The sequence below is a fragment of the Schistocerca americana genome, chromosome X, assembly GCF_021461395.2.
Source record: "Schistocerca americana isolate TAMUIC-IGC-003095 chromosome X, iqSchAmer2.1, whole genome shotgun sequence".
NCBI lineage: Eukaryota > Metazoa > Arthropoda > Insecta > Orthoptera > Acrididae > Schistocerca > Schistocerca americana.
This window is the reverse complement of record NC_060130.1, coordinates 448,979,080-449,005,448: the sequence shown is the minus strand read 5'-3', so window position 1 is coordinate 449,005,448 and position 26,369 is coordinate 448,979,080.

Sequence of the window (26,369 nt, the reverse complement as noted above, 5' to 3'; positions counted from 1 at the left end):
ACTTGTTGACATGTATTCTTTCATCAAAATTTTGTAAACAGCGAGTTGTGACGCAAAAATCGTTTTCGATTGCACAGCTTACAGAAACCGGCCTTTCAGATCAGTAAGTGTTGAAATGAGCTCGTAAGTGACATGGACACCGTCAATAGACATCGTCTCTTTACATAGTTGTTTACTCGTCTTTCACCAAACAGTTTTATTCTTAGCGGAAGGGTTTACATTTTTTAAAGGGCTTAGTAACATAAATTTATACTGCTTTTCGTTCTAAGCATCCACAGAACTAGATTCCGTACAATATAGTAAGAAAGTACGTTTTTGTTGCAAAAGTCTTCTGGTACACATACGTAAAATGAGCTGGTAATTTATGGAAAAAAGTTTTTATTTGTGATCATCAGCGTATAGTATCTTGCAAGGCATCGTTTGAAGGCCTGCTGAATCGTATGAAGTTGTCCACATATCTGATACAAAACTAGTCGTTATTCTCTGACGCCAGTCAAGTTGTTCTTAACGTGGTGAAATATTACACTCTCTTCTAACATAACCAAATCGATAATTATTTCCCTACGTCGTTCCAAGAAATATGTACGTTATTTTGAAATGTAATAGGAAGGCATAATGCTTTTTAAATTATTTATTGTTTCTGTTGGGAAAACGTAATGCTAACTGTTTCTGTCTGTCACAACTAATAAAGTGTTTCCGCGCTTACTAGGTATTAAGTGGAAAATCTACCATAATAAGTATTTAGTTATATCAGTATGTTTAAGATCGTATGGCCGTCACGATTTTTAGCAATAGTACTGCTCTTAGGCTTGAAAAATGTGATGCAAATAAATCTTATAGCGAAACCATCATAGTGTCGAACTAAACTGGTGTTAAGATAAGTCGAAAACTAGAATTCCGAACGGTCGGATGGGATATTTGAATACTAGTTCTCCTGTAATCAGTCTGGTCAGAATCGAGAACTTCAAAAATCTGAATAACCATTCGTTGCGGTACCCTTCATTGCAGGAAGAACAAAAAATAGCTACCGTTGTAGGTACGGTATTTGTGGCTATAACTCTTGCGACTTCATTCCGACATCATCTATGAAATTCAGTAATATATTTAAATGCATTAAATAAGAAGAATACTGATAACTTCTAGCAGTTCGGGGGAGAGGATAATTAGTTAATGAATTGAACGATTTGTGTATTCTTGTGTCCTAATGAGCATTTCCCGCACTTCAAAAATGTGTGGCACTAGTGCGACACGTGGTAAGGCTTCCCTTCTATTTTCAAGGCGTCTTGTGCTGATGCGTTGATTAAGATCTAAGATTAGTTCTTGGTTCACAAATAAGACAGCAGGTTGCAGAATGAGTGAAACTGAATGAGGACATACCGATATCTGCAGTGTTTTTTGTGTTAAAGAAACACTATACACTGTCATTAGCGACTCGAGAAGACGTGGCGATTCTTTCACAATCAGCATATGTTATTCTTGTAACACTTCCGTACTCATTCCTCTTTCAGAATTATCTTGATCTTTCGTGGTCATATAAACGTCAAACAACATTTTTGCGGAAATTAGTATTAATTTCAGCAACGCTTCCAGCAACGAAATAAAAAACACGTGAGAAAAAAGAGAGGGAACCAATACAAAGTTTTACTCGTGTCTTGTGTATTCTTGTACGTCATTCGCTAATATTTCATGAATATTTTAGACTGATAAATTATAAACTGATGTAAGGCACAAGGTACCTAAGCTTTGGCTAGAAAAATAAAAAAAATATGCTTCTTATCGATCACCCATCTGTCTCTAGAAGGTTCAAAACAGGAGGTACACGTCATACTGGACTGTTTCCATCCCCCTCAGTGTCAGAGCTTAAATAATAACTGCTGGTGGTGTTTCGCAACTCCACGTGTAGCCGTCTACCCCTATATCGACTTTTTATCAACCCGGCTATTGAACAACACAGTATGTATGTGTTACGCACAGACTCCATTAACGTGGTCGCATGTAGGAGTTGGCTGTATTTAGCCTCTAGGGAAATCAGTGTTAAACCATTCATACAGACTGCAAACACTGTAATAGAATTTGGCATGGCTTGTTAAATTTTCTGCACGTTTGGTGAACTTTGATTTGTTGGTGTTTCCGCATTATTCCATATTTCCTTGTTTATTGTATAAGAATTTAATGATGCGTGAAATCAACGATCGCGTAGATTTGCACATAGAATTCATACTAACACTTATTTGTAGAAATGACTAGAAATTAGTAACTATTTCAGCTGCCTGACTATTCACTGATTCCTCAGTACTTTTGAGATACTGATGTTCGCCAAGCTTATCACTGAGCTACTCGTTACACAAAAACACGTTCCTTACTATGGCGAACAGCGTTCTCAGCTGTGCTCTGTGAGTGCTTTGGAGCAGGAGTTCTATGTATTTATGTAATTATATGTTACTTGGAATTATATTGTGAAACCCGTCGTAGGAAGGAAGGAACTAAAATAGTGAATTATCTGTGGGATTCGAAAGATATTAGAGCTTAATGGCGTACTGATACCGAGACAATTACACACAAATACTATCTTCAGTTGGGTAAGGATGAGGAACTAATTTCCTGCACCACTGCTGCATGAACTCTGGTTACATGATTTGTGAAGAACAAAGGTTCGATTGATATTTTTACATATGACGCTCTAACAACAAAAACCCATAGGGCCCAGAACTAAAACTGATATTAATTAACTACTTTTATTTATGAATCGCCAGATTAACTTCATGGATCGTCGTAATAGCTGCCATGGACAAAATGGTGTCAAAATTTCTGCAGCTTAATCTCATCATACGTAAGGGGCCAGTGTAGATAATCTAACGGCATTGTGTTAACGAGAGATATGCTGACGAATTTAGAGTTCGATTATCTTGTGAAGAAAGGGCTTAGCCTCAGAAAGCTTACGTAGTTAATAGATTTAAATTTTTGTAACCGATTACGAATAATTGTAGTTATTTTAATAGTTCAAGTTACAATTATAGACACAGTGTTCATAAATATCGTCGTGTATAAAGTTTTATTAATGGACTCTGTGGAACGTGAATGACTGGTTATGTTAAAACGTTACAATATTATACTTAATGTCTATTAGATGATAATGTAAAGAAACAGCCGCGCAATGCCAGAATTCGATCTAGAATTAGTTATTTGTGTGTTTCACACGACCACAATATATATGTTGTCTGCACGTCAGCCTTCAGATATCCCACTGAACACAGTGCACCCGCTTCCGTAGCCATGATTGTGTGATAGAGCCCGACTCGGGGGTGAGCTGGTTCGAATCCTGGAGGTGGATGAAATTTTCACTGCCAGTATTCGCCCCGCAAGGGGCGAGAGATGGCAGCGTAGAGTTCCTTCTCATCAGTCTTTGCGACAAAGTCCCGCATTAAATTCCAAAGGTCTCGGCAGCGTTTCATGAAGTGAAGACAGGCCACATTACTGAAGGTGATCCGTCCGTCAGACGGGGACGTTAAGCTCGGTGGCCCCCTTGGTGGCATTCGACAGGAGTAGACCTCGTAACGGCAGCAGGTTTTGTTCTCTACCTTCTCTCATCATCTCCAACACGAATACGACAGCAGACCATTAGACTTCACACACAACAGACACACACACACACACACACACACACACACACACACACACACACACTACACTCACCTACACGTAACACATATAAAAGGTTCAAAATGGCTCTGGGCACTATGGGACTTAACTTCTGAGGTCATCAGTCCCCTAGAACGTAGAACTACTTGAACATAACTAATTTAAGGACATCACACACATCCATGCCCGAGGCAGGATTCGAACCTACGACCGTAGTGGTTGTGCGGTTCCAGACTGCAGCGCCTAGAACCGCTCGGCCACCTCGGCCGGCGATATAAAAGGTCCCAGCGTGCGCGAAGCATAGGGAAAACCTACCCCATTAGGGGGCTGAACCTCCACTTCAGCGTCTCCCAGCCATCCATGCCACACGACTTTACTTCACTGAACATAGTGCTAGAAAAAAAAAAAAAAAAAAATTGGAGACGAAGAAAGACCGAATTAAGATTGGTAAATTATTTTTAAGTCTTTGTTCAGCTGTCTCAACTAGTTTACTGTCATTCACACTGATAAAAATTATTTTCTGAAGTTATAAAAATTACATGTGAGGAAAGCTAATTAAGATATTCCAAGTGTTACAGTATGACACATTCGTATGTTACTGACAACATAAAATTTACTTTTCGCCTTTTCATTACGTTCCATTCGTATTCAGTAATGTAGTTTTATAATTTGCAATCACTGTCATAATTACTGAAGCGGCAAAGAAACTAGTATAGCCATGCGTATTCGAATACATACAGGGATAAGTAAACAGGTAGAATACAGCGCTAAGGTCGTCAAAGCCTATATAAGGCTACAAGTGTCTGGCATAGTTGTTAGATCGGTTATTGCTGCTACAATGGCATCTTATCAAGATTTAAGTGAGTTTGAACGTGATGTTATAGTCGGTGTACGAGCGATGAGACACAGCATCACTGGGGTAGCGACGAAGTGGGGATTTTCCCGTACGACCATTTCATGAGCGTTCCGTGAATATCAGGAATCCGGTAAAACATCACATCTCCTATGTCGCTGCGGCCGGGAAAAGATCCAGCAAGAACGGGACCAACGACGACGGAACAGAAACGTCCAACGTGACAGAATTGCAGCCCTTGCCAAATTGCTGCAGATTTCAATGCTCGGCCATTAACAAGTGCCGGAGTGCGAACCATTCACCGAAACATCATCGATATGGGCTTTCGGAGCCTAAGGCTCCCTCGTGTACCATTGATGACTGCACGACGCAAAGCTTTACGCCTCGTCTGGGCCCGCCAACACCGACTTTGGATTGTTGATGAGAGGAAACATGTTGCCTTGTCGGACGAATCCCGTTGCGTATTGTATCGAGCGGATGGACATGTACGGATATGGAGACATCATGAATCCTCTATGTCAGTAGGGCACTGTTCAAGCTGATGGCGGCTCTGTAATGGTGTGGTATGTGTGCAGTTGGAGTGATATGGCACCCCTGATACGTCTAGATACGACTTTGTCAGGTGACACGAACGTAAGGATCCTGTCTGATCGTCGGCATCCATTCATGTCAATTGAGCTTTCCGACGGACTAGGGCTATTGCAGCAGGACAATGCGACACCCCACATATCCAAAATTGCTACAGAGTGGCTCCAGCAACACTCTTGTTAATTTAAACCCTTCTGCTGGCTACCAAACTCCCCAGACATGTCCATTACTGAGCATATCTGGGATGCCTTGCGACGTGCTATTCAGAATAGATCTCTAACTTCTCGCATTCTTACGGATTTTAGGACAGCCCTGCAGGATTCATGGTGTCAATTCCCTCTAGCATTATTTCAGACTCTAGTCGAGTCCGTGCCACGTCTTGTTGCGCACTTCTGCATGCTCGTGGAGGACCTACACGGTATCGGGCAAGTGTGACAGTTTCTTTGCCTCTTCAGTGTATATACAGATAGCAGGAAAGAGAAATTTTCCAATAACATATGTTTCTGTAAGTGTGTGAAGCGTAGTCTAATAATGTGGCATTTGGTAGCAAGGTGGGATAATTTCCTACAATACTTGATACCCCATATCATGTACAGTAGCCAACTATTTCTTTGTTTAGGAGTTTGCTGAGGCATGTAAACTGAAACGATTAACTGGTTCTCATTCACGAAGCCTTCAAATATATTTTTATTAACATACGCTCGGCTTGTTCAAGTCATCTTGTTGTATTTGTTGCCGAATGAAATACAATGGTTATAGTATTTACGGCATGGATTAAAATAGCCTGAGACGTATTTCAAAGGATGCCGCTTCTGAAAAGATTGAAACTGAATCTCTCACTGTTATTCTCGAAGTGATAAATGACCGTTTATTCACCTTGACATGTGGCATGGTGATGTCGGATGGTAGACTAGAAAGAGTGGTTATCCATGCATTATTGTCTTCATTTCCGGAGGACCATGAGTGGCGCAATATCCACATACAGCAATTGTGACTAATCTAGTCAGTCAGTGTGCAAAAAAATGCGCCTTAGGAAGCGCCCCATACGGTAAATTCGTGAATTCACTCGTCTTCAGAAACAATAAACAGGTAAGTTTAGAGAAACCGGAATGTTTTTGAAAGAGATCAGTAAAAGGCAATCCGCAAATAACTCGAAATGAAACGCCCACCATGCCTTGACAACAGATCATCGGAATAAAATGGCAGAATGCGACCAAACTACAGCGGCTCATAGTAATGGCTGTATGAAATGTAACAACCAAACTGAATAGGTTTACTGCCTTCTTTGTTTAGTTGAACTCTACATATGAAGGTATAGATTTTGGGTCCTACTGGCCGTTGGATACTGTATTGCTCGAAAACAGCAGTCAAAGAAGTGTTACCAACATGGTACACCAAATGGAGTCCCGTTTTCTTCTCTGACGAATGATGATTGTACAAAGAGACAAAATTACTCTCTTTGAAATCTTGAGTAAGTCTATGTATTTTCGTCTAGAGTGAGCAGAAACATGTAATAACAAGAAATATGTCCATGAAAAAACCTTCTACTGTGACGAAGACTCGATGGTGCAGACTGGAAACCCCATTTGGGCTCATAAAGATCTCATTATCATCCGAAATGGTTCTCTCACAGCTCTAAGGTAAGGGTGTAGAATCGTGTCGCATGTTATTCCACCACATTCCCGTTACAATAGTGATTCCCTGCTTTGTGTGACTGACGGTATTTTTTTTTTTAATTTTTGTCAGTGGTTTGCTACATGACAGATGTACCGCTCGATCTCTCTACCCAAATTTAGCTGTAGACCTAATTGAGAATGCCTTCGGTATTGTTAGCAGATGAGTATCACCAAAGCCATCATTTTCCATAGCATTTTCGGGACTGGGAACTTCCCTTCACATAGGCGACTTAGTGTTCTGCCAGAACTTGTCAATAACTTCATTCAAGCTTTCCCACGCATAAACGATGCACTATAAACAGCCTTCCAAGGAATTCTTATCACTGCTGCCGTCCCGATCGTGAGTTACTTTATCCGTGCACGTATCGCTGTCTTATAACTCGCATTATTTCAGAGATGTAGAACAGAACACTCAGCTACCTGTAAAAGAATATGGCTTCAGCCAAATAAAATTACACAACTAATCGATATATGATGTCTCGCTCAGCTCCATATGCAATTACGGTACTATCTAATTCTGAAATAAAAGCTACGATAAACTAGTATTTCCAGAAGCGCGAACGCAACAGCAGAAATTTCCGCGTTTATCACAGAGTAAAAGTTGAGGGTCGATGTCAGCTGCGGCGGAAACTCTGAAACTAATTCGAGCGTACACACGTGTATTTGCTTGCACTCTCGAGCCCCTGTGTATCTTGTGGAACAAAAAAGCAGCGCAGGACGCTGTACAAATCGAACATATTGGCTACATGCGATTCAAACATACATCGCTGCAGAAAATAATGTGACCCGCTGGATGTGTGCTTTGCACTCTGTCAATAAATCACTTCAGATTTCATGTTGCCATATCCCAGTGGGAATAAATAATTCTGCCTGCTTGTCTCATATATACAAAATGTATGTCGAGCAGTGGTATACACTAGTAAAAAAACTCTCAAGAGAGACGTATCTTTTTGAACACCAGTAATTCCCGCTGCGATTATGGTGCTACGTATTTATTAATGCTCTCAGAGAGAGTATTATTCACAACAACAAAATTTCTTACGAACAGATATTTACTGGTATTAACTATCCTCAAGAGAACCTACATTTCGCCTTCAGTTATAAAGTGAGGAAAGTTTTGTTAGGCTCAAAGAGTTGAGTTATTAACGAACTGAGAATAAGTGCAAATAACACGAGAGATGTACTGTGGTTACAGAATGTGAGTCATCCGCGTATTATGTAAAACTCATTACTAATTAAAGCAGCTTTAGGGCTTGCGTAAGAGCTGAAAGAAAAAATAATCGGATTTAAACCACAGAAACATTGCAGCCACTGGAAAATATGACATTTTCGTCATACTGAGACTCAAACCGCCATTGACAGAAAGGAATTAAAATGATTTTTCAGTGGCACAATGACTAGATATTTCACAGAAGTTACTGGTTTCAGTTGACATTGGACTACTCACAAAATTGTAACAGCGATACACTTCGACGATGCATATAAATATTGACAAATTAGTTACTTACACAGATCTTCGAAGTATGTTATTGCCTCTCCTCATCATCTGAATATTTCTGCGATCGATTCAAACCGATTATTTCTTCTTATTGCGCCAGTAAATAATCATGTTCATGGAAGTGAGAAAAATGTTCCCAGTATTCAATGCAACATGCGTTTGGCCACAGAATAGCGCACAACACGTGCTGTCGTAATAGATCTTTAACTGGTATTTTGTAGCAAGGTTTTCGTGGAACTCTTGCGTCGAAGAATTGCTTTTACTACAGTTAGAGCAAGCTGTACGTCTGGCAATATACAGGGTTATTACAAATGATTGAAGCGATTTCACAGCTCTATAATAACTTTATTATTTGAGATATTTTCACAATGCTTTGCACACACATACAAAAACTCAAAAAGTTTTTTTAGGCATTCACAAATGATCGATATGTGCCCCTTTAGTGATTCGGCAGACATCAAGCCGATAATCAAGTTCATCCCACACTCGGCGCAGCATGTCCCCTTCAATGAGTTCGAAAGCATCGTTGATGCGAGCTCGCAGTTCTGGCACATTTCTTGGTAGAGGAGGTTTAAACACTGAATCTTTCACGTAACCCCACGAAAGAAATCGCATGGGGTTAAGTCGGGAGAGCGTGGAGGGCATGACATGAATTGCTGATCATGATCTCCACCACGACCGATCCATCGGTTTTCCAATCTCCTGTTTAAGAAATGCCGAACATCATGATGGAAGTGCGGTGGAGCACCGTCCTGTTGAAAGATGAAGTCGGCGCTATCGGTCTCCAGTTGTTGCATGAGCCAATTGTGAGTGCATTTCAAGCACGACATACGCTTTCTCGGCTCCTGTCGCCATTTTGTCTCACTGCGCTCTCGAGCGCTCTGGCGGCAGAAACCTGAAGTGCGGCTTCAGCCGAACAAAACTTTATGAGTTTTTCTACGTATCTGTAGTGTGTCGTGACCATATGTCAATGAATGGAGCTACAGTGAATTTATGAAATCCCTTCAATCATTTGTAATAGCCCCGTATTATGTCATCACTACTGTGTTAAAATCAGGCAACTACTTTTGCTCTCTTAACGGTATATTTATTATGAGATAAGATCATTTAGATATTCTTTCAGTATTAATACAGAGATATTACTTGTAACATAATCACAATGAAATATTATTTTAGAAGGATATTGATGCCCAGTGTTATGACGTGGAAGTAGTAGAGATTATCAAGGAAAATACCAACTACTGTTGTTCCAGTCCTATAGTGGTGCAGTATTAATTATTAGCTACATTAAAGAATACACTCTCTGATCATGATTACCAGAGCCACTGTTAGTTGACATCAATATGGTGTGTGTCCACCCTTCGCTTTTATTAGCTTCAGCTCTGCTGAGGACGCTTTCCATCAGGTGTCTGAATCTCTGAAGAGGAGTGGCAGTACATTCTTCTTCAAAAGGTGAAACAAGAGAACTTAGTGATGTCGGACGCTAAAATGTGGAGTGAAGCCGACGTACTAATTTCCTCCAGAGTGGTTCCATTGGGATCAGATCGAGACTCTGGGCAGGCCAATCCATTTAAATAATATTATTGTCTGCAAAACCACTCTCGCGCAAATGCTGCTGTACGACAAAATCTATTGTCATCCTGATACGAGCATTCATCTTCTCGGTAACGTTTCTCTTCTGTATCAGTACACAATACTGTAAAATGTGTGCAAACTCTTTCACACTGAGCATTGCCTTAAGCGCAATATGCAGATCACACTCCAGCCACGAATACAGCCCCACAAACCAAGAAACCACGTTCTCTGCACTTTACTGTGGGAATTACACATGACAGCTGATAACGTTCTCCCTTCCATCGAACTGCCACGACGTATAGCGTGAATCATTACACCAAATCACTCGTTTCCACTCATCTACTGCCAACCGGGGTCCCCTTTTACACCATCTCAAGCGTCGCGGAGCATTGACTACTGAAATATTATGTTTATGAGGACCTGCTCGACCAGTGTACTATGCTCTTTTTAGCTTCCTTCGCACAGGCATTATACTAGCTGGATTGATGGCTGTACTCAGGAACTCATGAGTGATTCCTTCCACTGACTTTTTTACAACCACCCTCCGCAATGCTCAGCGGTCCCAGTCATGAGGTCTGTCTGGTTTTAGTGTAACTGTTGTTTGTTCCTTGGCGTTTCCACTTCACATTCCCATCTCCAACAATCGAGGTTAGCAGCTTTGGAAGGGTTGAATTGTTTTTGACGGGTCGGTCACTTAGGTGACATCCAACGACTAGTCCACGTCAGAAGTCACAGAGCTCTGCTGGACGACCCATTCTGATGTTACTGCTCCGTAAGGACAACGCGATATTCTCCCCCTTCTTTTATATTGGTGGTTACGTCTCTCGTCACGTGTAGTAGTCAATCCCGCATTAAACAGTGGTGTCCGTACACTTTTAATACGACAGTATTTGAAGGAGAACAATTACGAGTTTTAGAGGCAGAAATTAAAAAGGAATGTTTTGCATTGTACTGTGTATTTTTATATTGATCAGCGAACAGATATTTGAATGAATTACCTTTCAGATGAGTGTAGGGAGCTTTCGCTAGGACACATGGAGAAATCACTACGCTGACGATACTCTGGTTAAAATATCTGAAAGAAACTATGAACGCTTTACTATAAGATGGTTGTTTCAGATATGACTTATTTAAAAACCTTTTAAAGATATTATTTGACTCTTAAAAATCAACGTTTTTTACTGAATTACTTATTTTGGTTTTCCCAGCAATAATGCAGAGATCATTTCATTGCCATGTCAGTACAATGACACGTTATTACATGTTTCACTAAATATGACTTGAAATAGACTTTTCAAAGTTCTTACAATCCTTTATGAGGATGTTGAGTACTTCAGGGTTAGCCGTATTCAGTTTCTAACAGATTCTCAAACGGCCCACGGTATTTAACGCCAAGGCAATGAATTCAGCCGTTGACTTTGGAAATATAGGTTTTAACTTTTTACTGGAACTTTAGACAAGTGACAGAATCGTCGATTTGCGATGAGATTCATTATCCTCTGATCGTAACGAAATCAGGTACTTGAATCAAGGAAAAATTTTGGTTCGTATTAAAATAGAAAATGTCTTTCATTGTGAGTTCTACACAAGGAAAATTAGGGAATTATTTAAACTTTGTGAAGAGACCTGAAGAAAGTGTAAACGGAAGCTACAGAATGTCATTGTGGGACATACTATGGGAGTACGGTGTGCATATGACGTTTTTGTTGTAATAAATGCTCGAGCTTAATTACACTCACCCCTTCGGTTTTCTAACACGTCATAATGATTATTGACTGATACGATTCGTCTAGTAGAGATAATATTCCTTAAACAGTTTGTAGTTCATTCATAGGGATAGTATTTGAGTATTTTGAAGCTACCTGTTCAGCAGTACTTGTATAAAATGTTCTGTAATCTTCAGTAATGACACAGGTGTGACTTTGAATAGGCGTTTTACTGCAATGATATATAACTGTCATAAAATTACCAAATAATTCTAGAGTTGACACACGTTCTGAAAATAACAGTAACCTTACAACATATACTGAATTGATTAACATTTCCATCAGCGTACAGTTACGATTCCTTAATGGGTAGACCAGGGTGACGGTAGGTTTTAGAACCGATGTACATACTGTTTTCCAATAAAGTAACAAAAAATTTGATCTTTATATCTTCATTATACACTGTTAAGATTGTATGATGCATTTTTAATAAAAAAAAACTGGCTCCTAGAGGACACTACACGACCTCGACTAAAGTTCCTTCCGAGGGAGAGGGTGGACAACAGCTATCCACCGACACTTAAATCTAGGAAAAGGATTCCTTAATTTCAGTGTCATGATTACTGTCAGAGTATGCGATAGACATTGAGACTTTGCCTATGAACTGCAGATATTACTACGTTTCAGTTACATTTTTAATGAAAATTTAGTGAATCCGGCAACTATATTTCTTTCATATTTTTAATCTCTCGGACATACGACGCACGTAAACAATCCATGCACATAACGTATTACCAGTTGGCGTCTGTCACAGGATCTTCGGTCGACGTTTCACCGTTTTCCTGACTTTTCGCCAAACTGTGTGGCTAGCATTTTCGAAGGTCCATCTTCCACTGGTGGTGGCGGACGGGAATCGAGCCCACCGCTGACGATAGTGTTTACCTATCGCAACAACGTTTGAGGGCTTTTCGCTGCTTATTACCACTGTGGTAGTCCCCATGCTACCTGCAATGGTCGTTCACTGAAGCACGAAAATACAGGATCTGTATGCTTTAACGCTTCCTTCTTTCTTTTTGAGTCCCTCCCGCCGGAGATTCGAGTCCTCCCTCGAACATGGGTGTTGTTCTTAGTATAAGTTAGTTTAAGTAGTGTGACCGATGACCTCAGCTGTTTGGTCCCTTAGGAATTCACACACATTTGAATATTTCTTGTTGAAATTATTTTTAGTTTGTGAATTTCTATATAAAGCGAGCGTAGCCGCTTATCTCCATGGATAGAACATCCATGTCAGCGATTTTATTTGTCTGGTCGATCTCACACAGCGCTTTCTCCGTCACGACCAGTCACTCCAACTGTCCCAACCTGCATACAGTTTAGTGATCGGTGATCTTGGTGTTGATGGATCGTCCAATCATTCGAGCACATATTTCACACATGTACACGGCGTGATGTGTATTGCCGACATAGCGAGTGCGTCACTTTGTGCTTTGACGATCTGAGACACTCTTCGATCTTCCTGGTCTGTTTGTATATAATCTTTACGGAGCGCTTTGCAATATACGACCGATCTGTCCGTCACCCTGGGACTTTGTGGCAGGGAAATTCTTATTCCAACATGTCATTTTGCACAGTGTTAGGCTTCATGATAGGTCTGCAACTTGCTGGGTACCCGTATCTCTGCTGTACGCATTCAGGAGCTGCGTCTGAGTCTTAGGTTAGGTTAGGCTAGGTTAGAAGTGTTGCTGCTCACTTACTCTCCTTTGCTCTGGCTTGGGTGACAGTTTGACAGTTTGCGAATGTAATTGGCGTTTTTGGTCGGTTACACCCCATGGCCCAGATTCTTACCTATCCTTGCAAGCCGTACTTTTGGAAGGGGTAACTGATGTCATTTTACTACCTCAATTAAAAATTTTATGTTAGCATGGATACTGTTCATATTTCTTAGTAATACTGAGCTGTTTCTCATCATGGCTTGGTCCGAAGAAGATGTAGGCGGGGTACCTTAGTTCTAAAAGCTGCGAAGTTCAGTTTCTGTCTTTCGATAGGCAAGGTGAAGAAACTAGTAATCACTCAACGAAGTGGAATACCACTGACAAAGACTACCAGATCTCTGTAGAAATCGTATTCCACAAAAAGCAGCTCGTGGTGGGACAGGCCTCAAAGAGCTTGGTAATGGCCTTCGGGAGACTTCAACCGATATGTGTCAGAGAGCCATTGAGTGGCACTTGGGAAACAGAGAAACAACATGAATGCTGATCAGAATGTCGTCTGTTCCAGTTTAGGCTTCTTCAGCCACTCAGTGAAATTCCCCGAGTTCTCTCTGTATACGTTGATCTTCCCACATATTGGTGAAGCAGAGAGGCCAATAATTTCACCAGTTTATACGTCGGTGTGACAGGAGCACTTAAGATTACTTATAACGGTACATCACCACTATGGTACATCATCTTTACGAACAGCTGCTGTGCCCTACTGGCGAAGCTGTGCGTGGAACGCAGGGTGTGTGTAGCATCGGGTGACACGGGTAGGAGAATGTCTGCATTGTGGCGCGCGCTGTTTTGCCGGCCTGATCGAACAGACGCATCGCGCCGCGCAGCGGGATCAATGGCAGTGTCGGCACGGCACGGCGCGCCGCCCCCGCGCTGCCACTCGCGACAAATTAGCTTCTTGGCGAGGGTCTGCGGTGCGCGCAGCAGCCGTATCGCTTCCTCCTTCTCCTCTGGTGGGGCCTCGCGTTCTCAGTAGTCGCCAGCAGCTCTGTGTCTTTTAACAATGAAACATCCAGTCTCTGTTCAGTATTACTCTGTTCGTTAGTTGAGAACAAATTGAAAGCAAATGTGACAGTAAGAAGAAAAAATGAGAGGAAAGAGGGAAACGTTGTAAAAAGTTTGGATATATTAAAAATGCATTATGACTCATTCTGAGGTGTCAGCTTCTGACGGCAAGCAAAGAATGCTGATGTGCAGTAAGTGCATAATATGTCCGAAATATTTGGAAAGATAGCAGTAACCATAATTTAATCATTTTAAATGATTTCAGAATTTGTCAAAACTCATTAATAACGTACTTCTGAAATAAGAATCATAAAGTCAGACCATCGCGTTGTTTGATCAGATGCAGATGTAGAAGTATCTGTGGAATGCGATAGTACAGTTCGTGATGCTATTAATGTCGTGAGAGAAGATAATAGAAGATAATACGATGCTTGCCATAGATATGGATTGGGTCGTTGCAGAATCTATATTTAACATTTGTAAAAGATGGGCGAAACCGTGTTGAACTTAATCTTGACTCATTTGAAACACTGGAAAGTCTTAGTCTACGCCGGCCGAGGTGGCCGAGCGGTTATAGGCGCTACAGTCTGGAACCGCGCGACCGCTACGATCGCAGGTTCAAATCCTGCCTCGGGCATGTATGTGCGTGATGTCCTTAGGTTAGTTAGGTTTAAGTAGTTCTAAGTTCTAGGTGACTGATGACCTCAGAAATTGAATCCAATAGTGCTCAGAGCCATTTTTCTTAGTCTACAAAACACATAGAAATGAAACCAGGAAAAAAAGGTTAATAATTTATGAACACAACAACAATAAACGATATATATACTGTCAAATTTTAGAGCATCACTCTATGTATTTCAGGCGTTTACAATTGCATAAAATGAAATTCATTCCACGAAAGAAGATTTTCTATGGAATAAATACTCATCACATGCCCCATCCCCCCACATAGCAATCACAATTAGTGAATTACGGAGCACCAAATGCTGTTGGCTGGCTGATTTAGAAATGAGGGATCTCAAACCCTTTAAATCTAAGATAGATAGCCACAACAACCAGTAGCAGATTTGTATATTAACTTTACATCTGAACAGACAATAGAAATTACTTATCAACTCCTTTTATTTCTGAAATGGTATAATCAGACACAAAGCTTCTTTTGACATTGTTAAGTAATAACTCAAAATATTTGTCCAATTAGCTATTTCGTACGTATACATTCAGTGGCGGGTATATTATTTGTTCTGAAATTGTAATCTACTTTTCACACACTTTCTAAAGCACCGGTATTAGCGGCTAAATCAAACCATTTATACACACTGATGTAAATATTGACGGCATGTTACAAGTCTCCACGTAAAATTTTGAATGAGAATGTGCTTAAGACCTGAAGATGTAGTTTTATTAGTGTAATAAGTTTTGAGAAATCCTCTGCTAACAAGGAGCTAAACTTCAGCATTAAATAATTCTATACAAATAGTTTAGACAATTATTACCGAGATTGATCTTACAGATGATTTGAAGACGATTGCTCGAAATTATGCCACTGTACATAACCGATGAAAATGCTAAAAGACGTGTATCGACTTAAATAAAATAATACATTGTTGCAAATAACTAACATTACGTAGCCTCTGCAGCCCGGAAACTTGTAAAAGCTGTGAATAGCGTGACTAGTGACATCAGGAAGAAAACAGTGAACATCACTGTAGGTACCATAGAGAGGCAGCCAAGAATGAGGTGCTGGAGAAGACTGCTCGGAATTATTGATCACGCATCTGCGAAGGATAAGTTATAGTTGAAACAGTGAAGAAACAAACAATTCGTAATGAGATGCTGGCAGTGGTGTGCACGGAAGGTTTCCACTACCATAAACGTAACGCTGTCAGGAATTAGAAAACAGATGAGACCATCGATGGATCATCACATTCTGAGTACTTTTGTTGGATTATAACTGTTAATTTACTGATATCGTCTTCTGTCGCTGTTAGTACAACAACTTAATAACGAAAAATTCAAAAAATAGAAACAAACAGCTCGTATACTCTACAGTAGTACGAACAAAATATATCTTAGCATTATGAAGCTAAGTGTTTTCATTACATGTATTGCGGATGTCGAACTGTACCTGTGATTTAAACTGACTATTTATCTAGGTATGATATGCAATCAGTTGCGTTTTGAATTTAATACAATGTATTTTAGCATTCACAAGTTTTCACCCACTATCGGCTCATCATCAGATGGAGGTAACAGAGGAACAGTATTTTCTGGACCAAGTACACCTGGAACTGGAGGAAATAGCTGGAGCTTCAACATCACTTAGTGAAATCCACACAAACGAAAGTAACGTTATATTTCAGGATATTGACATTGCATGTCGCCTTGTTATACATAGAAATGCAGTTAGATAATATACATTCTAGCTGGTTTACACACGCAGTGAGACAGGGTACTTAGGTGACGCTGGTTTTACAGTAAACAAACACTGAACGTAAATACAAAGAGTACAGAGGTACTAGATATTTATACTTTGCTGCATCGCAATAGATTTACACTAAAAGTATTTACAAGTATACGAGAAGGGCGCAGCTGATCACTGCACCGTAAAGATTTATCACACGTTGGCGATATACACATAATATGAACAAATATAATTTAAGTTGAGAAAAAAGAGTGAATTATTTATTACGTAATTGCTAGGGTGAGTGAGTTACTAACATACGTGGCGGACATGGATGAGCTTAGAAGGCTGAATATTCTTAAATTAATGAAGCTATAACTGAATAAAGATGATAACAGTTACATATAACTGTCATGAGGTGCATTAAAGCAATTTGTTTACCTTATACTTTCACTATGTGTACAACGTGAGTACTCATCTGCAGCATTCAGTATTCATTTACGTCCCTTATATAGCCTTGTAAATACAAATATCTGTAATTTAATGTATCTTATGGCTATGATCGCGATGTAGCAAAGAGTAATATCTGCTCTTTGTGTTTACATTTAGTGTTTTTTTTACTGTAAAATCAAGTGCACCTTTATACTGTTCATATGTAGCGTGGCTAGAAAGTACCAGGTAGTTATAATTAGAATGCAGCTACTGACAGGTCCAGTGTGGGCTGAAATCATCCTATGGGAGCGAAACTTGGTTGATATTCCAATGCGTTAATGCGAAATTGATTTAAACTGGAAAAAAGTTAGTCCCAGTTTTGGCAACCAGATGCAAATCGAGAGCTGCGAATGCTAGAAAGACATATGGAAACTTTTCCATATATATTGGATTAGTAACGGTACTTAGGCTGAGTAGGTGAAAGAAGTGAGAAAGGCATAATATTGGCATCACTATTAACCGCCACTAACACAGTTTGTATAATATGAGCACCAGAGACGCAGCAGCATATCTACCAAGTTTAGTTGCCGCACGGTACTCACAGCCCACACTGGACCTCGGTAAGTAGTTGCACTTTAATAGTAACCATCCAGTGCATTATCAAAACGCATTTCCATGGGTATCAAGATGCAATGTGATGTAAGCGACCTAAAAGATACTCACATCTTGGTTTCGTAAACACTTCATTGAGTAACATGTAATTATTGTCACAGAACCACGACCTTAGCGTCCAGTCAAACATTATCTAAAAAGTAATGTCCCTATAATACATCCATCGGATGGTTAGCTTTCCGAGGCCCTAAAACAAGTTGATCGAAAAAAAACATCGTATTAAACTCAAAAAGCGAAAGGTTGCTTAGAAAACCTACATCAATCTCCAGTAGAACAAGTAAAATATTTCAGCAAGCTACATATACACTGAAGAGCCAAGGAAACAAGTACACCTGCCTAATATCATGTATAGCCCCCTCGAGCAAGCAGAAGTGCCGCAACTAACGTCTGAAGTAGTGCTAGAGGGAACTGACACCATGAATCCTGCTGGGCTGTCGAGAAATCCGTAAGAGTACGAGAAGGAAGAGATCGATTCTGAACAGCACGTCGCAAGGCATCCCAAATAAGCTCAGTAATGTTCATTAATGGGGAGTTTGATAGCAGCAGAAATGTTTAAATTCATAAGAGTGTTTTTGGAGCAACTCTGTAGCAATTCTGGACGTGTGGGGTGTCGCAGTGTCCTACTGGAATTGCCCAAATTCGTCGAAATGCTCAATGGACATGAATGGATGCCGGCGATCAGACAGGATGCTTATGTACGTGTCACCTGACAAAGTCGTATCAAGACGTATCACGTGTGCCATAACTCTCCTACTGCACATACCCCACGCCATTACGAGCCTCCACTAGCTTGAACAGTCCCCTGCTGAAATGCAGGGTCCATGAATTCATGAAGTTGTCTCAATACCCATACACGCCCATCCGCTCGATGCAAATTGAAATGAGACTCGTCCGACCAGGCTAAATGTTTCAAGTCATCGACATTCAATAGTCGATGTCGACGGGCCCAGGCGAGGCGTAAAGCTTGTGTCATGCAGTCATCAAGAATACACGGGGGGGCCTTCGGCACCGAAAGCCCATTTCGATAACGTTTCCTTGAATGGTTCACACGCTGACACTTGTTAATAGCCCACCACTGAGATGTGCAGCAATTTGCGGAGGGGTGGCACTTCTGTCACGTTGAACGATTCTCTTCAGTCGCCGTTGGTACCGTTCTTGCAGAATCTTTTTCCGGCCGCAGCAATGTCGGAGATTTGATGTTTTACCGGATTCCTGATATTCATGGAACACTTGTGAAATGGTCGTACGGGAAAATCCCCACTTCATCGCTACCTCGTAGTTGTTTGTCCCTGTGGTGTGCGTACTGTAAGACCTTCGGTACACACACCATCAGATTATTTGACTTGTCGCTCTAGCGAAGTAGGCCAGTGTCGGCAATATGTCTCGTGGTCTTATCGTGGCGTGTTTATCTTCTGCCGTTAGGTCAGACGATAGAAATGCCACTTGCACGCTTAAAGTAGCAGATTGACGGTGACCAACTTTAAACAGAACTTGATTAATTTTCACACATATTTATTAAAATAATAAAAATCAAAGAAAAAACTTAACTTGATTCTGGATGCTGTTTGCAATTGACACTCTGAAGTTCCTTTGGCATAGGTACGTTAATCTTATTCTCACATATCTCTGATACTTGACACAGTGTCTATTCATTTATCATCATGGCTATGTACAGGAATATGATAATCTTATTAGGCACAGACTGAAACTTGACTACAGACTAATACAGACTAACGCAGACAAATGCAGACTGACTAATCGGAGGGAAAGTTGTGTACTCGCTGACTACGCGGAACTATGTACACAACAGTCCCATCCCTCGTATACCGACTATAACAACACGTTCAAACTCATTTAAGTCTTGATAACCTGCCATTGTAGCAACAGTAACAGATCTAACAACTGCGCCAGACACTTGTTGTCTTATATACGTTGCCGTCCGCAACGCCGTATTCTGCATGTTTACATATCTCTACACTACTTTCTTTGGCACTACAGAGTATATAGCTCAAGTATTATAACTAGTAAATCCATAAAAATTACTCATGCACATACGACCTGCATATTGTGGAATCCTTTTGTTTTGGTTTTACAGAGTACATGAATCGTAGCGCCAGGTATGCCGTCGTACGCCACTTCCGCCTACATTCCCACTTGTCCAAGTGAGCTTTCAGCACCAATCATTCGTCTGCCGCACTGCAGCGAACGAAACGACGTAAAACACCCAAAAACTAGTCGAAAGAGGAGTCAGAGTGCAGTAAATGCAAGTCAACAACGACAGAGTGACAATATCACCGTGCGGCGACTACGTAAACATGAGTTCACTACAGTACTCCTCAAATCACTGTAGCACTGTTGTGGCTTCGAGACACGGACAACTATAATGCTGAAAGATGACATCGCCATAAGAGAAGACATCAAGCATGAAGGGATGTCAGTGAGTCACGATTACTACCACACGTCCCATGCAAGCCCAGGAGAATGTCTCCCATAGCACGTAATACTGCTCCCAGCAGCCTGCACACGTGGCGCGCCACCGTTCACCTCGATAACGTCGTTTGTCGAGACGACCTCTGACCTAGTGTGGCAAAAGTATGATTCACCCGAAGAGAAGACACGTTTCCGTTGTTCGACGGTCGATTCCCGATGTACCCGTGCCCGCTGCAGTCGTTATTGACAATGACGTTGGATCAACATGTGAACACGTAGGGCTGGTCCGCTGTGGAGCTCCATGTTCAACAATGTACGAAGAACGGTGTGCTCCATAACACTTATGCATGTACCAGCATTGTATTCTTTCGTGAGAGGTGCCACAGATCAATGTCTGCCCTAATTTACAAAGCAGACAAGCCTCCGAAAGCCAAATTCTCTGAAGAGTCGTCTACGTTCAACCATTTAGTGCCGAGTTGTAGTTTCACCTTCTTTCTTTCCCTTTCCGTAGATGGTCACGAGAGTGGCACGTGAAGATTCTATTTTAGAGATACTCGTTCACCGGCTCTGCGTAGTAATAATCTGCCCTTTGTGAAAGTCATTTATTTCAGTGAATTTCCTCATTTGTACCGGTTAGGGTGATATCTAAGTCCGTGTCTGCTACGCTTACATACTATTGTTTTTGCGTCACGTTCCCACAACGCCGCCAGGCGGCGTCCAACGTCGTGTCGGGCTTTGGTCATAAAGTTTTGGGTTGTTGTTGTTGTTGTTGTTGTTGTTGTTGTGGTCTTCAGTCCTGAGACTGGTTTGAGGCAGCTCTCCATGCTACTCTATCCTGTGCAAGCTTCTTCATCTCCCAGTACCTTTTGCAACCTACATCCTTCTGAATCTGCTTAGTGTATTCATCTCTTGGTCTCCCTCTACGATTTTTACCCTCCACGCTGCCCTCAAATACTAAATTGGTGATCCCTCAGAACATGTCCTACCAACCGATCACTTCTTCTGATCAAGTTGTGCCACAAACTTCTCTTCTCCCCAATCCTATTCAATACTTCCTCATAAGTTATGTAATCTACCCGTCTAATCTTCAGCATTCTTCTTTAGCACCACATTTCGAAAGCTTCTATTCTCTTCTTGTCCAAACTATTTATCGTCCATGTTTCACTTCCATACATGGCTGCACTCCATACAAATACTTTCAGAAATGGCTTCCTGACACTTAAATCTATACTCGATGTTAACAAATTTCTCTTCTTCAGAAATGTTTTCCTTGCCATTGCCAGTCTACATTTTATATCCTCTCTACTTCGACCATCATCAGTTATTTTGCTCCCCAAATAGGAAAACTCCTTTACTACTTTAAGTGTCTCATTTCCTAACCTAATTCCCTCAGCATCACCCGACTTAATTTGACTACATTCCATTATCCTCGATTTGCTTTTGTTGATGTTCATCTTATATCCTCCTTTCAAGACACTGTCCATTCCATTCAACTGCTCTTCCAACTCCTTTGCTGTCTCTGACAGAATTACAATGTCATCGGCGAACCTCAAAGTTTTTATTTCTTCTCCATGGATTTTAATACCTACTCCGAATTTTTCTTTTGTTTCCTTTACTGCTTGCTCAATATATAGATTGAATAACATCGGGGAGAGGCTACAACCCTGTCTCACTCCCTTCCCAACCACTGCTTCCCTTTCATGTCCCTCGACTCTTATAACTGCCATCTGGTTTCTGTACAAATTGTAAATAGCCTTTCGCTCCCTGTATTTTACCCCTGCCACCTTTAGAATTTGAAAGAGAGTATTCCAGTCAACATTGTCAAAAGCTTTCTCTAAGTCTACAAATGCTAGAAACGTTGGTTTGCCTTTCCTTAATCTTTCTTCTAAGATAAGTCGTAAGGTCAGTAATGCCTCACGTGTTCCAGTGTTTCTACGGAATCCAAACTGATCTTCCCCAAGGTCGGCTTCTACTAGTTTTTCCATTCGTCTGTAAAGAATTTGTGTCAGTATTTTGCAGCTGTGGCTTATTAAACTGATTGTTCGGTAATTTTCACATCTGTCAACACCTGCTTTCTTTGGGATTGGAATTATTATATTCTTCTTGAAGTCTGAGGGTATTTCACCTGTTTCATACATCTTGCTCACCAGATGGTAGAGTTTTGACAGGACTGGCTCTCCCAAGGCCGTCAGTAGTTCCAGTGGAATGTTGTCTACTCCGGGGTCCTTGTTCCGACTCAGGTCTTTCAGTGCTCTGTCAAACTCTTCACGCAGTATCATATCTCCCATTTCATCTTCATCTACATCCTCTCCCATTTCCATAATATTGTCCTCAAGTACATCGCCCTTGTATAGACCCTCTATATACTCCTTCCACCTTTCTGCTTTCCCTTCTTTGCTTAGAACTGGGTTTCCATCTGAGCCCTTGATGTTCATACAAGTGGTTCTCTTATCTCCAAAGGTCTCTTTAATTTTCCAGTAGGCAGTATCTGTCTTACCCCTAGTGAGATAAGCCTCTACATCGTTACATTTGTCCTCTAGCCATCTCTGATTAGCCATTTAGCACTTCCTGTCGATCTCATTTTTGAGACATTTGTATTCCTTTTTGCCTGCTTCATTTACTGCATTTTTATATTTTCTCCTTTCATCAATTAAATTCAATATTTCTTCTGTTACCCAAGGATTTCTACTAGCCCTCGTCCTTTTACCTACTTGATCCTCTGCTGCCTTCACTACTTCATCCCTCAAAGCTACCCATTCTTCTTCTACTGTATTTCTTTCCCCCATTCCTGTCAATTGTTCCCTTATCCTCTCCCTGAAACTCTGTACAACCTCTGGTTCTTTCGGTTTATCCAGGTCCCATCTCCTCAAATTCCCACCTTTTTGCAGTTTCTTCAGTTTTAGTCTACAGGTCATAACCAATAGATTGTGGTCAGAGTCCACATCTGCCCCTGGAAATGTCTTACAATTTAAAACCTGGTTCCTAAATCTCTGTCTTACCATTATACAATCTATCTGATACCTTTTAGTATCTCCAGGGTTCTTCCATGTATACAACCTTCTTTCATAATTCTTAAATCAAGTGTTGGCTATGATAGTTTTGGGTTATAGGCGTAAATTTCAACAGTTGGTGGTACGAACTGGTTCAATTCCATTCTGCTACGCCCGTCCGTTTAGAGTTACTATTTTGCTTTAGTATTAGTTGGCTACATCTCAATTATATGTTTTGTAATTATACTGGTGTTTTGAATGTAAGTCATTAATCATCGTTAACGCACTAGCCCACACCTCTTATACGACCTCAACACAAGTGAGTGGCTATTACCACCACGGGGGCTGAATAAGTCCATGTTTGATCTCCCGTAAGAGAAGAGGGTACAGATATCGAAACACGATAGAGGGCTACAGTGGTACTTTTGAAAGAACGGAATAAATATAGGTGTTCTACTTTTCGTGGACGGCGGGAGACTATAGATGTAGCTTCTCCCTTTGGTCAGTCGTCTTTTACTGTAAGCGGTTAAAGAAACAGATTAGCCAAAGAAAATAAAACGTGTGTGATGAAAATAATAGATTTGGGAGCTCCGAAAATTGGAAATAAATTTCTATACCCGTGAGCAGCCGGATATCGTTGCACACGTCAGGAAATAGGAGAGAAACGGTGACGATGCAACGCGAGAAGACCGCCTGCGGATGGGACTCGAACCCACGCTGAAGACCAGCGACAGTGCTGACCGAATGTAGGACATGACACGAGAAGAGCAAGTCAATAGCAACCTATGCAACAGCGAAGCGCGACGAACTTTCGACGGACATTGTCAACAGGTCAATTTAGAGTCACAATCCCAATCGAACCAAAGAAGAATACAAATACCAAAGCGAAGTCATCGACGTGTAGTCAGTAGGACGGTGGAGATAGTGATGAACGCTATCAGACGAAGTACATGACTGACTGACTGGTCGAGGTGTGGCGAGGGACACTATTGGCTGGTGTATCCACGTGGCGAGATGGTGGCGCACACATTAGGCGAGTGCAGCACTGCAGCGCCACTGCCCTCTATCGTCCATCGACATCCATTTACTCCAACGACATTCCACTTCTACACAGCATGATACCAGATCCTTCCGCACCGAAACCGGTGCAAACAGAGAGAAACTCCCCAGACGACGCCGTGGAAGGTGGAACGAAGGTATGGGCGAAGGTGTAGTCTCGTCGACTGTAGACTGAGGGGATGAAGTCCCGTCGGCAGTGTCCATCGAAACAGTGCTGTGGATGGGCGTGCCATTGGGAACCACTGTTTCACATGGAGCAGGAGGGGAGGCCCAAGGAAACAACTGGATGTCCGCAGTAGCTGTCCGGGTTTCTGGCCACTGTGCCATATTAGCACCAGAGGGTGGTTGTGTCTGAGGCTTAAGCTGGGTGTGTTGAATACGCTTGAGCCCCTTCTGCGTTTGGACTAACGTAATTCATCGCTTGTGGGTGAACACTACCGTCGCTGGCGTCCAAGCCTCAGCACTACCGTAGGAGTGTGCCCACAGCGGCACGCCAGGGGTATAACGGCAGGAGGGACGCAAGCGAGGTTCTCACATTGATGGTGTCGGCAGATGAAGCCAGGTCTGAGGTTGGTTATCGTGGAGGAGGCCCATGGGACCACAATTGTGGACTGGTGTGGTGCGATAAGTGCTCAAAAACAGATTTAGAGCTGCCTTAGTTGACGAATATTCGATAGCCTTCTCCGTCTGCTGCTTAAATTTCCAGACCAAACATGCAGCTGCAGCGTTCGAGGAAGTCTGAAATGGAGGGCTGCATATATGTTGGATGCCACTTTTAGCACAGAGTCCTTGAAGGCAGAGACCGTCAATCCACCTATTTTTATCTGTCACTTATGATTTCTTTCACCTATGGCTATTATCGTGAAAAATGCCGAGTAGCACCGTGATTCATAGTCCTCGTTAAGCTCCCTATAAATGGATAGATAATTCAGTTTAGAGTTCGGAGGAAGGCAACGGAATACTATGTAGTGTCCAAGCACAGGTCGTGTCACAAGCTTTTACGAAGATCGGCACTGCATGGCGCAATCAGAACGTTGACGAGAATGTGGGCTGAGGTCTAAGGCGCCATTTAACGGAGTGTGAGGAAAAAACTCCATTAGGATGCTTAGTACAAGCAATTTTTGGACGAGCAGGAGAGGGTGTTGGCTTCGCAGGAAGTGAACAAGTGTACAGCCACTTAAGGATTCAATCTGAGAGCCAATAGTTCAACCTTATTAGGAGAGATGTTTTCTAGTTACTTTATATCTTTTCATATCAATGAGTGCATACTACCAGTTTCTATGTTAGTCCCTTCCAGTAACTTTCATTTCCTGATTTCTGTCTCTCATCAAAGACGAGTGCTCTGCTTGCAACGCGTTCCGACGACACACATTTAAAAACTTTAACCACAATAGGAGACAAGTGCGAGGCAGCGTTTGTGACTCTTTATGTTCTGACAAATAGAAAATGTCAATTATTATTCGAGGCTACTGCTAGATAGAAAATCCACAGAGATTGTTCTTTTCCAACAGGCCAAAACCTCAAGATAATAATTGTTTCTGGATACTTATTGGAAACTCAGTCATCCACCCTCTAACATGTAAGGACCTCTCGTAATTTTTGTGGTGTTGGCAGAAGAGCCAACACTGTTTTTCTAGAGGAGGCCGATATGCACGCGTTTAATTACACGCTGACTGGCGTGAGGTCTGGAACAGGACAATATCTTGAGAATTGCAAATAAAGTAAGTAGTTGATATAATACTTAACTTTAATCCACAATTGTAGAACATCTCTCGTTACGGTACATGCTTCATTATATTAATTATCAATTGAATACGGCGCCTTGCTAGGTCGTAGCAAATGTAGCTGAATGCTATGCTAACTATCGTCTTGGCAAATGAGAGCGTATTTGTCAGTGAACCTTTTGCTATGAACGTCGGCTGTACAACCGGGGCGAGTGCCAGGACGTCTCTCTAGACCTGCCGTGTGGTGGCGCTCGGTCTGCTATCACTGACAGTGGCGACACGCGGGTCCGGCGGCCGATTTAAAGGCTACCACCTAGCAAGTGTGGTGACTGGCGGTGACACCACAATT